The 16147-nt window shown below is 35.5% G+C and overlaps 1 protein-coding gene across 2 annotated transcripts in view; it reads left to right on the plus strand.

The window, feature by feature from the left end:
* The window catches only part of HEPH (hephaestin), a 148855-nt gene that overhangs the window by 122484 nt on the left and 10224 nt on the right, over positions 1-16147 (plus strand). The window lies entirely within an intron of this gene.

Below are 16147 nucleotides of genomic sequence, written 5' to 3' on the forward strand. Positions count from 1 at the left end.
GGTGGTTTTGATTTGCATTTCCCTAATCATTAGTGATATTAATCACCTTTTCATGTATGTTTTCACCTTTTGTTTGTCTTCTTTGGAAAAAAATGTCTATCCACGTCTTTTGCTCATTTTTTAATCAGGTTATTTTTTAAATTCACATATTTTATTATTTTTAATTTTTTAATTGATTTTATTGGGGTAACAATGCATACAACTCAATAAAACATCATCTGCACATTGCATCATGCACCCATTGCCCCAAGCAAAGTCTCTTCCATCCTCATCCCTACCCCCTGCCTTTGCCCACCTTCTCCTAGACCACACCTCCCTTTCCCTCTGGCTATTACCACCCTGTTGTCTGCATCTATGTGTTGTTTACATATATGTTTTTGTCTAATCCCTTCACCTTTCTTTATTCCAGTTCCCTCTCGTCCCTCTCCTATGACAGCTGTCAGTCTGGTCCATTTTTTGTTCATTTGTTTTTTGTTGATATTGAGTTTTATGCATTTCTTATATACTTTGGATATTAACCCTTAATCAGATATGTAATTTGCAAATATTTTATACTTCAGGTTGCCTTTTCACACTGTTGATTGTTTTCTTTGCTGTGCAGAAGTATTTATTTTTTGATGCAGTCCCATTAATCTATTTTTGCTTTTGTTGCCTTTGCTTTTTTTATGTATTTATTTTTATTTATTTTTCAATTACAGTTTACTTTCAGTATTATTTTGTATTGGTTTCAGGTGTACAGCATAGTGATTAGACAATCATATACTTTACATAGTGTTCCCCCCTCCAATATTTCCAGTACCCAACTGGCAGCATGCATAGTTATAGCAATATTATTGACTATATTCCCTATGCTCTTCTTTACATCCCTGTGACTATTTTGTAACTACCAATTTGTACTTTTTAATCTCTTCACCTTCTTCTCCCAGTTCCGCAATCCCCGCTCCTTTCTGGCAACCACCAGTTCACTTTCTGTGTCTACGAGTCTGTTTCAATTTTATTTTTTCATTTATTTTGTTATTTACATTCCACATATATGTGAAATCATATGATATAGTTTTTCTCTGATTTATTTCACTGAGCATAATACACTCCAGGTCCATCCATGTGGTCACAAATGGTAAGATTTCCTTCTTATTTATAGCAAAGTAATACTCCATTGTATATATGTACCACAGCTTTTTTAAAATTGAATTCATTGGTGTGACATTGGTTAATAAAATTATATGGGTTTTAAGCTTACAGTTCTATATATTGTACTGTGTGTTTACCATCCAAAGTCTAGTTTCCTTCCATCACCATTTACCTCCCATTTACCCTCTTCTACCTGCCTCCGTACCCCTTTCCTCTTAGTAATGTCTATACTGTTGTCTGTACCACAGCTTCTTTTTATCCACTCATCTATTTATGGGCACTTGGGTTGCTTCCATATCTTGGTTATTGTAAATAAAGCTGCGGTGAACATAGGGGTGCATATATTCTTTGCTTTTGATGTTATTTCCAAAACAAATTGCAAAGGCCAATGTCAAGAAGCTTTTCCCCTGTTTTCTTGTAGTAGTGTTACGGTTTAATGTGTTACATTAAAGCTTTTAATCTATTTTGAGTTGATTATTTTGTGATATGAGATAAGGATCCAGTTTCATTCTTCAGCATGAGATATCCAGTTTTTTCAACATCATTTATTGAAGCCACTATTCATTCCCATTGTGTGTTCTTGGAATTCTTGTGAAAGATCAGTCGCCTGCGGATGTGTGGATTTATTTCTGGGCTCTCTAACCTGTGACAATGTTATATCTCTCTATCATCTCTATCTATCTCTATCTCTATCTCTATCTCTATCTCTATCTCTATCTCTATCTCTATCTCTATCTCTATCTCTATCTCTATCTCTATCTCTATCTCTATCTCTATCTCTATCATCTCTATCTCTATCTCTATCATCTCTATCTCTATCTCTATCATCTCTATCTATATCATCTCTATCATCTATCGATTGATCTATATCATCTATCATCATCTATCTTCTGTCTACTTATCTTCAGTAGCATACTGTTTTGATTACTGTAGCTTTATAACACACTTTGAAATAAGGAAGTGTGATGCTTTCTCCTTTACTCTTCTTGATCAAAATTGCTTTACTAATTCAAGTGTTTTTGTGGTTCCATATGAATTTTAGAGTGTTTCTCTCTGTTTCTGTAAAAAATGTCATTGGGATTTTGGTAGGGATTGCATGGCATTAAATCTGTAGATTACTTTAGGTAATACAGGCATTTTAACTATATTAATTCCTCCAATCCAGGAGCACAGGATATCTTTCCAATTATTCATGTCTTCTTCAGTTTCCTTCATCAAAATTTTATACTTTTTGGTGTACAACTCTTTCATTTCTTTGGTTAAGTTCATTCTAAAAATTTTTTTCTTGCTATTGTGAATGGGATTGATTGTTTAATTTATTTTTCAATTTATTTTTTGTGTATAGAAACAGGACTGATTTTTGCATGTTGATTTTGTATCTGGCATCTTTACTGAACTGGTTTATTAATTATAACAGATTTTTGTTGAATATTTAAGGTTTTCTACGTATAAGATCATTTCATTTCATTTGCAAGCAGACATAATTTTACTTCTTCCTTTCTGATTTGGATGTTTTTAATTTTTTTCTTGTTTAATGCCTCTAGCTAGGACATCCAGTACTATGTTGAATAGAATTGGCAAGAGTGAGCAGCCTTGACTAGTACTGTATCTTGGAATATTTTCAGTTTTCCCTCATTGATTGTGAGTCTACCTGGGCTTTTCACATATGACTGTTATTGTCTTGAGGTAAATTTTCTCTACACCTATTCTTTGAAAATTTTAATCATGAATGAATGTTACTTTTTTTTAATGTTTTCAGTCCACAATGAGATAATAATGTGATTTTTTTCCCCATTTAAAAAAAAAAAAAAGTGATGTATCTCATTGATTGATTTGCCTATGTTTATAGAGTATGATCCTTTAAATATGCTATTGAATTTAGTTTGCTAGTATTTTATTGAATATTCTGCATTTATGTTCATCAGGGATATTGGCCTATAGTTTTCTTTTACTTTTATTTCCTGGGGTTTTATTTGGCTAATTCTGGTCGTATAAAATGTGTTGGGAAGTGTTCCCTCCTCTTTTAATTTATCGATTTTAGAGAGGTAGAGAAAGAGGGAGAGAGAGAGAGAGAGAGAGAGAGAGATTTAACGTTGGTGTATTGGGACAACGCTCTAACCAACTGAGCTCCTAGGTCAGAGCTATTCCATCTTCTTTTATTTTTTGAAACAATTTAATAAGTAGTAGTATTACATTTTCTTTGAGTGTATGGTAGAATTCACCCATGAAGCCATCTGGCCCTGGGCTTTCCTATGTTGGGAACTTTATGATTACCAATTCAGTATTACTGATTAAATCTCATCATTTGATATTAGTCTGGTTAGGTTTACTACTTCTTTAATTTTGGTAGGTTGTAGGTTTCCTGAAATTTACCCATTCTTTCTTGGTTATCCAGTTAGTTGGCACATAATTGTTCATAATAGTCCCTTATGATTTTTTTTTTTATTTCTAAGGCATTATTTGCAATGTTTCTTTCATTTGGATTTTATTTCAGAAAAGACCCCTGTCTGTTTTTCTTATTTAGCCTCACTAAGGGTTTGTCAGTAGTGTTTATCTTTCTTTAAAAAAAAACAAAACTCAATTTTGTTGATTTCTCTTTCTCCTTTCTTTCTTTCTTTCTTTCTTTCTTTCTTTCTTTCTTTCTTTCTTTCTTTCTTTCTTTCTTTCTTTCTTTCTTTCTTTCTTTCTTTCTTTCTTTCTTTCTTTCTTTCTTCTTTCTTTCTTTCTTTCTTTCTTTCTTTCTTTCTTTCTTTCTTTCTTTCTTTCTTTCTTTTTCTTTTTCTTTCTTTCTTTCTTTCTTTCTTTCTTTCTTCCTCCCTTCCTCCCTTCCTTCCTTCCTTCCTACCTTCCTACCTTCCTTCCTTCCTTCCTTTCTTTCCTTTCTTTCCTTTCTTTCCTTTCTCTTTTTAAAGTTAACCATAAGGCCATTTATTGTTGATTTAATCAGAAGTCATTCAACAGTTTGGTGTTTTTTTATTAAGTACCTTGCCTGTTTCATTATTCTTTATTCATTTTTTGTGTTTGTACTTCAGGATCACAAGATAGCTATTGTGCCTCCAGGCATCACTTCTTTACAGATTGAAAACAAAGATAATTTCTCCTCTTGAGATTATGTTTTATTATCCAAGAAGAGACGATCCCAGATCCCTGCTCCAACACTTTCCTTTACATTTCATTGACCCTAATTAGGCTACATGTCTACCCATAGACTAATAGCTGGTAAAGGGAAAAGGGACTACTATGCATAGTTTTAACAAATCATAATTTACTCCTTCATGTCAGCGTTTAGATCAAGTTTTCTGATATCAAGTGATTTCCATCTGCTATAATATTTAGGTTCAGATGGTGTGCAAAATGTAGGTAAATGTCTTCTGAGTGGGCAGTGAAGAGAGTCTACCACACATTTATATTTAAGTATATTTTTTCCCACTCATATCTCTAGTCTCTTTCATGTTTTCATTTTTGATATGCATATACACTTAACTTATGGACACAGACAATAGTGTGGTGAAGACCTGGGGCGGAAAGTGGTTGGGGGTGTGGAAGGGATTAATGGAGGGAAAAGGAGACATATGTAATATTTTCAACAATAAAAATAAAATTTTTAAAAATGTAGTATGGAGATTTAGACAAAGATAGTGGACCTACATTTTTTCAATTATTTGATATACTTCTGTTGTATTTATTATCATTTCTTTTCTTCTACTAACTTTGGCCTTAGTTCTTCTATTTTTAGTTACTTGAAGTATAAAATAAAGTTGTTTGAGATAATTTTGTCTTTTATAATGTAGGTGTTTATTGCTATAGACTTTTGTCTTAATGCTGCAGTATTGCTACATCTTGTAAGTTTTGATATGTTGTGTTTTTGTTTTTGTTTAGTCTCAAGATACTTTTTAAATTTCATTTTTAAAAATTCATTTTTATTTCCTTTTTGACCCAATGGCTGTTCAAGAGTGTATTGTACAGTTTCCACATTTTTGAGTATCTTATTTTTTTTGCTGTTACTAATTTCTAGTTGTATTTCATTGTGGTTGGAAAAATAATTGGAATTATTTTGATCTTCTTAACTTTATTAGGACTTATTTTGTACCCTGGCTTGTGTGGCTCAGTGGTTAGAGTGTCAGTATGCACACCAAAGGGTTGGGGTTTGATTTCCAGTCAAGGGCACATACCTGGATTGCAGGTTTGATCCTCAGCCCTGCGGGATGCAACCAATCAATGTGTCTCTCTGCCATCAACCCCCCCTCTCCGTGTCTCCCCCCTCCATTCCCTCTAAAAATCAGTGGAAAAATTATCCTTGGATAAGGATTAACAAAAAATAAAAAAGGCTCATTTTGTGACTGAACATGTAGTTTAATATGGAAGAATGTGCCATGTACACTTGACAAAAAAAATGTATATTATTCTGATGATGTGTGCATAGCTCTGTAAATATCTATTAGGTCCATAGTGTTTTCAAGTCAGGAGTTTATTGAGTTTCTGTCTGGATGTGCTATTATTTTAACAGGGATATTGAAGTGACCTACTGTTCTTGTGTGACTGTCAATTTCTGCCTTCAGATGTCAGTATTTGCCTTATATATTTAGGTGTTCTAATGTTGGGTCTGTATATACTTATAATTGTTAAATCTTCTTGTTGAATTGATCATTTTATCATTATAGAATGACCTTCTTTGCTTCTGGAGTCAATTTTAAACTTAATATCTATTTTATCTTATAAGTATAACCACTCCTGCTTTTCTTTGGTTACAATTTGTATGAAACCTCTTTTTCCTATCCCTTCAGTTTCAGCTTATGTTTGTCTTTAAATCTAATGTGTCTTGTATAATACAATTTTTTTTAAAAATCTATCAATAAAAATCTAATGTGTCTTGTAGACAGCATATAACTAAATCTTGTTTTTTTATCCATTAAACTATCTATGTTTTTTGATCATTGAGTTTAATCTATTTCTATTTAAGGTAATTATTGAAAAGTGAGAACTTACGATTGGCATTTTGTTTATTGTTATCTCTTTTTAAGTTGGTCCTTTCCTTCCTCTGTTGCTATCTTCCTTTTCTAAATTAATGACTTCTTTTTTAAAAATTTCTTGTAGTGATTTTCTTTGGTTCTTCTCTGTTTATCTTTTGTGCATTTACTATGTTTTACCTTTGTGGCTATTTGGTGCTTGCATAATATATTTGTAGTTATAATCTTCCTTAAGTTAATAACAACTTAACTTCATTTTCCACAAAAAAAGTACACCTTTGCTCTCCTCTAGTCTACACTTTGTGTTTTTGTTGTCATATTTTACTTCTTCTCAAATTGTGCATCTATTAACAATTTTTTCTTTTCTCATTAGGGTTAAAACTAATTTATGCACCATTATTACAGTAGTACATTAATTTATATATGTTTATATATTTGCCTTTGCCAATGATATTTCTATGTTTTATGCTTTAGTGTTTTGTTTAGCATGTTTTCATTTTAATTTGAAAAACTACATTAAGCATTTTTTATAGGGCATATCTAATAATGATAAACTTCCTTAGTTTTTGCTTGTCTGGAAAAACTTTATCTTTCCCCTATTTTTTGCCAGATATAGTCTCAGCTGATGTATCTGCTGATTGTCTAATGAGGGTTTTCTTTTATGTGACAAGTCACCTTTCTCTTTCTGCTTTCAGTATTCTCTCTGTGTAATTGACTTTTGGCAATTTGACTATAATGTATCTGGGTATAGTCCTCTTTATGATGATCCTGTTTGGGAAATGTAAAACTTCACGAATCTAGATGTTTGTTCCACTTTCATCATTCTGAAGTTTTTAGCCATTATTTCTTAAATAAGATTTCGGCCCTGTTTTCTCTCTCTTCTTCTATAAATGACATAATGCACATAATGATTTTGATTATGGTATCCTATAAATCCCATAAAATTTCTTCACTTGTAAAACTTTTCTATTTTTTCTCCTATAATTAGAAACTTTTAAATGAATTGTCTCAAAGGTCACAGATACTCTTCTGTTTTACCAAGTCTGCTTTAGAAGTTCTCCATTATATTTTCCATTTTATTCATTATAACATATATTTTTATATTTTTTTACTTTTCAATTGTAGTTTACATTTAATATTATTATTTTAAAAATATATCTTTATTGATTTCAGAGAGAGGAAAGGAGAGAGAGAGAGAGAGATAGAAACATCAATGATGAGAGAGTCATTGATCAGCTGCCTCCTGCACACCCCTGACGGGATCAAGCCTGAAACCGGGGCATGTGCCCTGACCGGGAATCGAACCCCGATCACCTGGATCCTAGGTCAACGCTCAACCGCTGAGCCATGCCTGGCCGGGCTCAATATTATTTTGTATTAGCTTCCAGTGTAAAGCATAGTAGTTGGACAATTATATACCTTACAAATTGTGCCTGCCAATATTTCCAGTACTGACCTGGCACCATATATAGTTATAATATTATTCACTTTATTCCCTATGCTGTACCTTACATCCCCATGACTATTTCATAACTTCTAATTTGTACTTCTTAATTCATTTACTTTTTCAACCTGTCCCACAACACCTCTCCCCTCTGGCAACCAATAGGCTCTGTAATGTATCTATTAGTCTGCTTCAACTTTTTTTGTGTGTATTTGCTACTTCAGATTCCACATATAATTGAAATCATATCTTATTTGTTTTGTCTGACTGACTTATTTTACTTAGTATAATACCCTCTGTGTCTATCCATGCTGTCACAAATGTTAAGATTTCATTCCTTTTTATGGCTGAGTAATATTCCATTGTATATATGTACCAGAACTCTTTTATTCACTCATTTGTTGATGCATAATTGGGTTACTTCCATAGTTGGCTATTGTAAATGATGCTGAAATGATCATAAAAGTGCATTAATTCTTTTGAATTTGTGTTTCAGGTTTTTTTCAGATACATATCCAAAAGTGGAATTGCTTGGTCATTAGGCAGTTCCATTTTTAATTTTTTGAGGAAACTCCATAATATTTTCCATAGTGACTGTAAGGAACCTATATTTACATCAACAAAGCTATTGTTGACTTATTGATGATAGCCATTCTGAAAGGTGTGAGGTGGTATTTCATTGGGGTTTTAATTTGCATCTCTCTGATTATTAGTGATGTAGAGCATCTTTTCATGTGTCTATTGGGCATCTGTATATCCTCTTTGGAGAAGTGTCTATTCAGGTCTTCTGCCCATCTTTAAATTGAACTATTTGGTGGGGGGTTTTCTACTGTTGAGTTATATGAGTTCTTCATAAATTTTGGACGTTAACCCATAGTCAGATATATTTTTCGTGAATACCTTCTTCAATTCAGTAGATTGTCTTTGTTTTGTTGATGGTTTTCTATGCTGTGCAAAATCTTTTTGGTTTGATGTAGTTCTTCCCATTTGTTTGTTTCTCTTGCCCTAGGAGACACATTAGAAAAAATATTGCTAAGAAAAATGTCAGATTTTACTGCTTAAGTATTCTTCTAGGAGTTTTATTGTTTCAAGACTTACATTTAAGTTTTGAATCTATTTTAATTTTATTCTTTTATATGTTATAAGAAGGCAGTCTAGTTTTATTTTTTTTGCATATATCTGTCCAATTTTTGCCATTGCCATTTATTAAATAAACTGTTTTACCCCATCGTATGTTTTTCCCTTCTTTGTCATATGTTAAGTGACTATATAGGTGTGGATTTGTTTCTGGGGTCTTTATTTTCCTCCATTGATCTATGTATCTATTTTTATGCCAGTACCATGCTATTTTGATTACCATCGTCTTGTAGTATAGTTTGATTTGAGGTAGTGTGATGCCTCCAACTTTGTTTTCTTTCTCAAGATAGCTGTACCTCTTGAGGGTCTTTTGCGGCTCCATATAAATTTTTGGATAATTTGTTCTCATTCTGTGAAAAATGACATTGGTATTATTATAGATATTGTGTTGAAATTATCAACTGCTTTGGATACAATGAACACTTTAATGATGGTAATTCTATACATAACCACAGTACAATCTTATATTTGTTTGTATCTTTTTAAATTTCTTTCTTCAGTATCTTGTAATTTCTTGAGTACAAATCTTTTACATCCTTGCTTAAATTTACTCCTAGGTGTTTTGTTTTGTTTTGTTTTGTTTTGTTGAGGCAAATGTAAATGGGATTATTTTCTTAGTTTCCCTTTCTGATAGTTCATTATTGGTGTATAAAAGTCAGCTGGTTTTTTAATATTTATTTTGTATCCTGCTACTTTCCTGAATTTATTTCTCAGTTCTAGTAGATGTTTGGTGTAATCTTCAGGGTTCTGTATATACAGTATCAAGTCATCTGCAAATAATGACAGTTTCACTTTTTTTTTTCAACTTAGATGCCTTTTATTTCTTATTCTTCTTGTCTGATTTCTATAAGTAGGACTTCTTGTACTACTTCAAATAAGAGTAGTGAAAGTGGACACCCCTGTCTTGTTCCTGATCATAAGGGAAATGCTTTTAGCTTTTCCCTATTGAGTATGATGTTAGCTGTGGGTTTGTCATATATGGCCTTTATTATGTTGAGGTATGTTTCCTCTATTCCCACTTTGCTGAGAGATTTTATCATTAATGGGTGCTGGATTTTATCAAATTTGTTCTCTGCATCTATTGATATAATAATATGACTTTTATACTTTATTTTGTTTCTTTGGGGTATCAGGTTAATTGATTTGTGGATATTGTATGAACATTGCATCACCAGAATAAAACCCACTTGATCATGGTGTATGATCTTTTTAATGTACTGCTGGATCCACTTTGCTAATATTTTGTTGAGGATTTTAACATCTATGTTCATCAAGGATATTGGCCTATAATTTTCTGTCTTTGTAATGTCTTTACTTGGTTTTGGAATTAAGATAATGCTAGCATCGTAAAATGAGCTCAGGTGTTTTCCCTCCTCTTGAATTTTTTGGAGTAGTTTGAGAAGGATAGGTGTTAATTCTTCTTTGATTGTCGATAGAACTCATCTGTGAAGCCACCCAGTCCAGGACTTTTTGGGGGGGATTTTTTTTTATCATTGCTTCAAATTTGTTCTTTTTAAAAGGACTGTTCAGATTGTCTCTTTCTGCTTGATTTAGTTTTGGAGGTTTGTATATTTCTGGGAATACATCCATTTCTTCCAGGCTATCCAATTGGTTGGTGTACATTTGTTTGTAATAATTTTAAAATATTTTTTGTATTCTTATTGTGTCAATTGTTACTTCTCTTTCATTTCTGATTTTATTCATTTTGTTTTTCAGAAGGAAAATTTTTTATTCTTTTTGAAAATTTATCTTTATTATTGAAAATATTACAAATATCCTCTTGATGATTCTTGTTAAAGGTTTATCAATCTTTTTTATCTTGTCAAAGAACCAGCTATCAGTTTAATTGATCTTTTATTTTTTAGATTCGATTTCACTTATTATTGCTCTAATGTTTATTATTTCCTTCCTTCTACTAACTTTGGACTTTGTTTGTATTCTTTTTCTAGTTCTTTTCGTTGAAAGTTAGATCATTTCTGAGATTTTTCTTGTTTCTTGATGTATTGCTGTGAATTACCTGCTTTCTCTGTGTCCCACTGATTTTAGGTTGTTGTGTTCTCATTTTGATTTGTGTCAAGGTGTCTTTTGATTTCCTCCTTAATCTAATTGTTAACCCATTCATTGGTATGTAACATGTTATTTAGCCTCCATGTGTTTTTGCATTTTTCAGGTTTTTCTTTTCATTTATGTCTAATTTCATACCATTGTGGTTAGGGAAAATGCTAGATATTATTTTAATCTTCTTAAATTTATTGAAACTTGTTTGTGTCCAGCATGTGGTCTATCATAGAAAGTGTTCCATGTGCATTTGGAAAGAATGTATATTCTACTGCTTTGGGGTGAATTGCTCTGAAAGTATGGATTAAATGCATCTGGTATATGAGTATTTTTTTAATATTAATTTTTATTTGTTTTTTGTTTTTGCTTTTTGTTTATTTTTTTATTGTTCAAAATATTGTAGATGTCCCCCTTTTTCCCCATTGACCCATTATCCCACACACACACTCCCCTCCCTAGGCCTTCAGCACACTATTGTCTGTTTCCATGGGTTATGCATTTATGCATATAAATTCTTTGGTAAATCTCACCCCACCCACCCACCTACCCCCACCCTCTCTCTGAGATTCATCAATCTGATCCATAATTCCATGTCACTGAATGTATTTTGTTCATCAGTTTATTATGTTCTTTAGATTTCACATATTAGTGAGGTCATGTAATATTTGTCTTTCTCTGCCTGGCTTATTTTGCTTAGCATAATATTCTCCAGGCCCATCCCTACTGTACTGAAGGATACGAGTTCCTTGTAAGCCCTCTTGTTGTAGTTGAGTATTGGTTGCTCTTGGCCCATCCATGGGTGAGGTTGAGCCTCATGTTGGTTTGCTATAAGGATTGACCCCAACCATAGCATAAAAGATCCTCTGCAGGGGCTGACACTGGGAGTAGAATTCACCCCTGCAGTTTCTGTTCCCTGTTGAGATCTTTCTTTAAATGTGCCACTTGCATAGCTAATTGAGTCATTCTCTGATGTGATCTGAATGCTGCCACTTGGTATGCTGGTTCTGGGGTCTTTTGGGCAGGTCAATATCAGACTACTCTTGTGACAGGCTATGTTAGGTGGTACAAAGAGATCCACAGTTTATGGCTTTTTCTGCTGAGCCCGGGTGCATGTGGCAAAGGCTGAGTCATGTACCAAAACAAGCTTCCACCAGCTCCAAGCTTGGGGACAGGTCAGCAAAAGGCCCAAGACACCCCAAGATTTATTTCTGCCTTCCGGATGGCTCTTAGGTTCAGTCACTAAAAGAGCCTCTGATGTTCACTTGGTTAATACACATTAAAACTTGGCACGAATACTGGGTCAGAGGCCACTCAGCAAAATCTCAGGTTAGATCAAGGCAAGTCATCACCCACGTGGGGTCTGTGGACCTTTATTTTGTAGCAGGATCTCAGGGAGTAATCAGGATGAAGCCAGTAGTTTCATCAGGCTAAAACAGGTTAAGATTTGGCCCTGTGGAGGGAAGGCTCTGTACAGGAACAGTGGCACTGGTAGGAACATGTGGGAGAAAAATAAACCTCCTCAAGAGATTTCCAAGAAAGTATGTACCATGGGTCCAGGCTGGTCATCACCAGCAGATTCTTACACATGGCATGAGTTTGGCAAGGTGAAGCCATAGACAGTAGGGAGGGTGGGGCTAGTGCATTCCCCTAGGTTGACATGGCATGGAGGAAAGTGTTGAACCCAGAAATAATGTCACCTGTGTGAGGTGTGTGAGAGGCCAATACAAGGACAATGGCAGCTGTCCCTGTAGTTTCCTCCTGAAGCCACACAACCCAATATCTCCCTGTATGACTTCAGTCTACTCTGGGCTGCCATCCCTCCCCTGGAGTCCAGGATGTATAACCATAAATAATATTTTTGTGTGCTGGCCCTTTATGAGGTTGCCTGGGTTCTTAGCAGACTCCTGTCTCTCCCTGGCAGGTGGAATCCCCTCTGATTTTCACAGCCAGATGTTATGTGGACCTTTCTTCCTGGCCCTACTGTTCCAGTCTGGGGATTCTGTGCACTTCTCACCTTTCAGGGGAAAATTTGCAGCTATGATATTTCTCTTGATTCTCAACTGGTACATGTGGGTAAAGAGCCAGCCTTTTTCACTTCTCTGCCCTTTCTACCAGACTAAATGTGGCCTCTTCTGTAAATCCTTGGTTATAAGACTTCTCTTCAGCTAGTCTTTAGTTGGTTATTCAAGCTGATTATTCTATAATTTAGTGGTGATTCTGGTTTGGTCCTGGGAGGAGATGAGTGCAACTTCCACCTACTCCACTGCCATCTTATATCTCCTCATTCGTTATATATTTTTAGCTTCAGGTTTTCTATTGGTTATTTTTTATTCTATATCTTTGTTGAACTTTCCATTTTTGTCATATATTGTTTTCCTGAATTTTTTAGTTGTCAATCTGTTTTCTCTTGTAGCTCACTGAACTCCTTTAAAACAACTATTTTTAATTCTGTCAGGCAATTTGTAGATTTCAGTTGCTTTGAATTTGGTACTGAAAAATCACTGTGTTCTCTTGGTGATGTCATATTTCCTTGATTATTTTTGTTTCTTTTAGCCTTGCATGGATATCTCCACTTTTGAGGAATCCACAATTTATAGACTGTCTTCCATGGGAAAAGACCTTCACCTATGATTGAGTGCAAGGGTGTCAGGTGGGTGGGTTTACACCAGCTTTGCCTCCGTGGGTATTCGACATTGGTTCTGGCTCTGGGGAGGGCACAGTGGTATAGTCTCTATGCAGCTCCATCTGCTGAGGTCAGTGTCAGTGAATACTGCAATGGTCCTCAGTGTCCAACTCTGAAGGTGTCCACAATGGTAACAAAGGCTATTGGAGTCCTCAATGTTGAAGGCTATTTGGGTCCTCCTGTTCACATTTTACCCCATGAGGCAGAGTCTTGGCTGAAGGCATCCCTCTTGGCACCATATCTAACATGTGGGTGTCACATACAGCAGCTCTGGCAGCTGTCTTTGAGATGCACATAAAGTAGCACGCTCCAGAATTCTGTGATGTAGACCCCCTCACTGCTGCAGTGGTGTTGATGTCTTGTTGAGGAAGAGAAGCGAAGTTGCAGCTAATTCTGGTGGGAGTGGAGCAACATTTGCTCCTTCTGTACAGGGTAACTAGGTTCCTTCTAGGGGACTAAGTAGCACCAGCTTCCTGTGTGTGGGAAGTGTCAGTAAAACAGTGGCTCCTTTTCTGGGAAAACACAAATGTTGTGGCCCCTCGTGGATGGAGTTGGCATCAGTGGCTTCTTCTTGGGGAATTGGGGTGTTAACAGCTTTGAGGGGAAATAATATCAATGGCTCTTTGTTTGGGGAGTGAAACCAGCTTCTTTGGGATGCATGAAACAGTAGCAACTCCTTCTGGGGAAGGACAGATTACCAGTGGCTCCTTGTCCTGAGAAAGTTGACATTGATGGCTCCTTTTCATTGGGAGGGTGTGGAAGGGCAGCAATTCCATTTGGTTATGGGAGGCAAAGACTGGAACTGGCTCCTCAGGAGGATTCCAGTGGTGATGGTTCCCTCTAGAGATGTGGAATGGTAACAACTTCTCTGGGGGACATAATAGCATGGCTCCTTGTCGATCTGAAGGCAAAGCACCTATGGCTCCTTTGGTGGAAAGGAATATTGGCAGTGGCTCTTTGCGCAGAGTACACAGCAATGCCTCCTTTAGCGGGCAGGCCAGGGGAGAATCTTTTCTGTTGGGCAAGGTGATGGAGGCTCCTTTTGGGAAGGGTAGAGGAACTACAACTTTTTATTGGGTTGAGACAGAGTGATTGTGGCTTATACTTATAGAGATGGCAGAAGGGTATGGACTCCTGGCAGCTCAGTCAGCTGGGGTCAGCATCAAGAAAGACATCTTGATGTTAAGGGTTGCTGGAGTCCTCCTGCTGTCCTTTATCACAATGGGCTTCCCTCTTGGTGCCTAGCTATGCCAGACTGGGGTTATATATAAGATACTACATTTTACTCTATGTCCATTTTCATTTTTTTCCCACTGAGTTGCTACAAGCTCTTTATTGTATTCCAAAACACTTTCAGAGTTATTTTTGCATGTATATAGTTTATTTCTTGTTTTTTTTTTTTTTTACTGTTTTGGGGGAGAAATGAATATTAGGACCTGATAGTCTTCCACCTTGTTGATGTCACTCCTGTAGTATTCCATTTGTATCAAAAGCTCAGGATGGGAAAATCTATGGAAACATAAAGTAAATTAGTTGTTGCTCAGGGCTTGGGTGAGTAGGTGGATTAAGAAATGATGGCTAAGGAGTATAGGGTTATTTTTTGTGACAATGAATTTTCTAACATTGATTGTGATGATGGATAAAAAATTCTGTGAATATAAAGACCATTGAATTGTGTACTTTAATGGTTGAATTCCATGGTATGCAAATTATATCTTGATAAATCTGTTATAAAAAAAATTAATATGGTATCATTCAGAAGATGGATTGGAGAGGACAAGACTTAGAGACAGAGAAACTTGTAGGTAGGTTTTCTAATAGCCCAGTTGACAGAAACAAGGGTCTACATTAGGGCAGGAATATTGGGAATTAGAAAGAGAAGACTATGGCTATAAAATACATTGTAGAGGTACAATCAATAAGACTTAGCATTTGGTTGGATGATTTGTGCATGAAGGTAAGGATACAAAGAAGACTGAAGTTTTGAGTCTAGGGAACTAGGATGGTTTTGATATCTTTACTAGACACTAAGAGCACAGAATGACTAGCAGCATTTTTTCAAAACAAGGAGGTGAATTTTAAACAATTTTAGTTTTTGATGTACTGTCAGGATAATTTTCAAAAGATGCCCAGGTATCTAATTGAAAATGTCAGACTAGAGCTTAATGGCAAGATAATACATAGATAATAATTGACATCAGAAAGGCAGATGAGAACTTCCATGGACAGACTATGGAAAAAGTAGACGAGGACTGGAGACAGAGCCTTGGGGTGTCAGCTCCATATAGGAGGCAGCAGCAGGAAAAGAACAAAACAAAGCTAAAGAAGGGAAGACAGCCCTGCCAGGCATGGCTCAGCAGTTGAGCATTGACCTAGGATCCAGGCGATTGGGGCTCGATTCCTGGTCAGGGCACATGCCCGGGTTGCTGGCTGGATCCCCAGTAGGGGACTTGCAGGAGGCAGCCGATCAATGACTCTCTCATCATTGATGTTTCTATCTCTCTCTCTCTCTCTCCTTTCCTCTCTCTGAAATCAGTAAAGATATATTTAAAAAAAAAAAAGAAGAAGAAGAAGGGAAGACATTTTAAGCAGAGAGAACAGTAGCAGAGCTTCCTTACCAGATGATAAGACCTGGGCCCCTAAGGAAAAGGTTAGTAGAAGAGGTTGTTCTGTGAAAGAGAAAAGCAAAGTCACACAAAATAAAATGGAGGCTGGTATGAAAATGAC

Source organism: Miniopterus natalensis, chromosome X (assembly GCF_054644295.1).
Source record: "Miniopterus natalensis isolate mMinNat1 chromosome X, mMinNat1.hap1, whole genome shotgun sequence".
Taxonomy (NCBI): Eukaryota; Metazoa; Chordata; class Mammalia; order Chiroptera; family Miniopteridae; genus Miniopterus; species Miniopterus natalensis.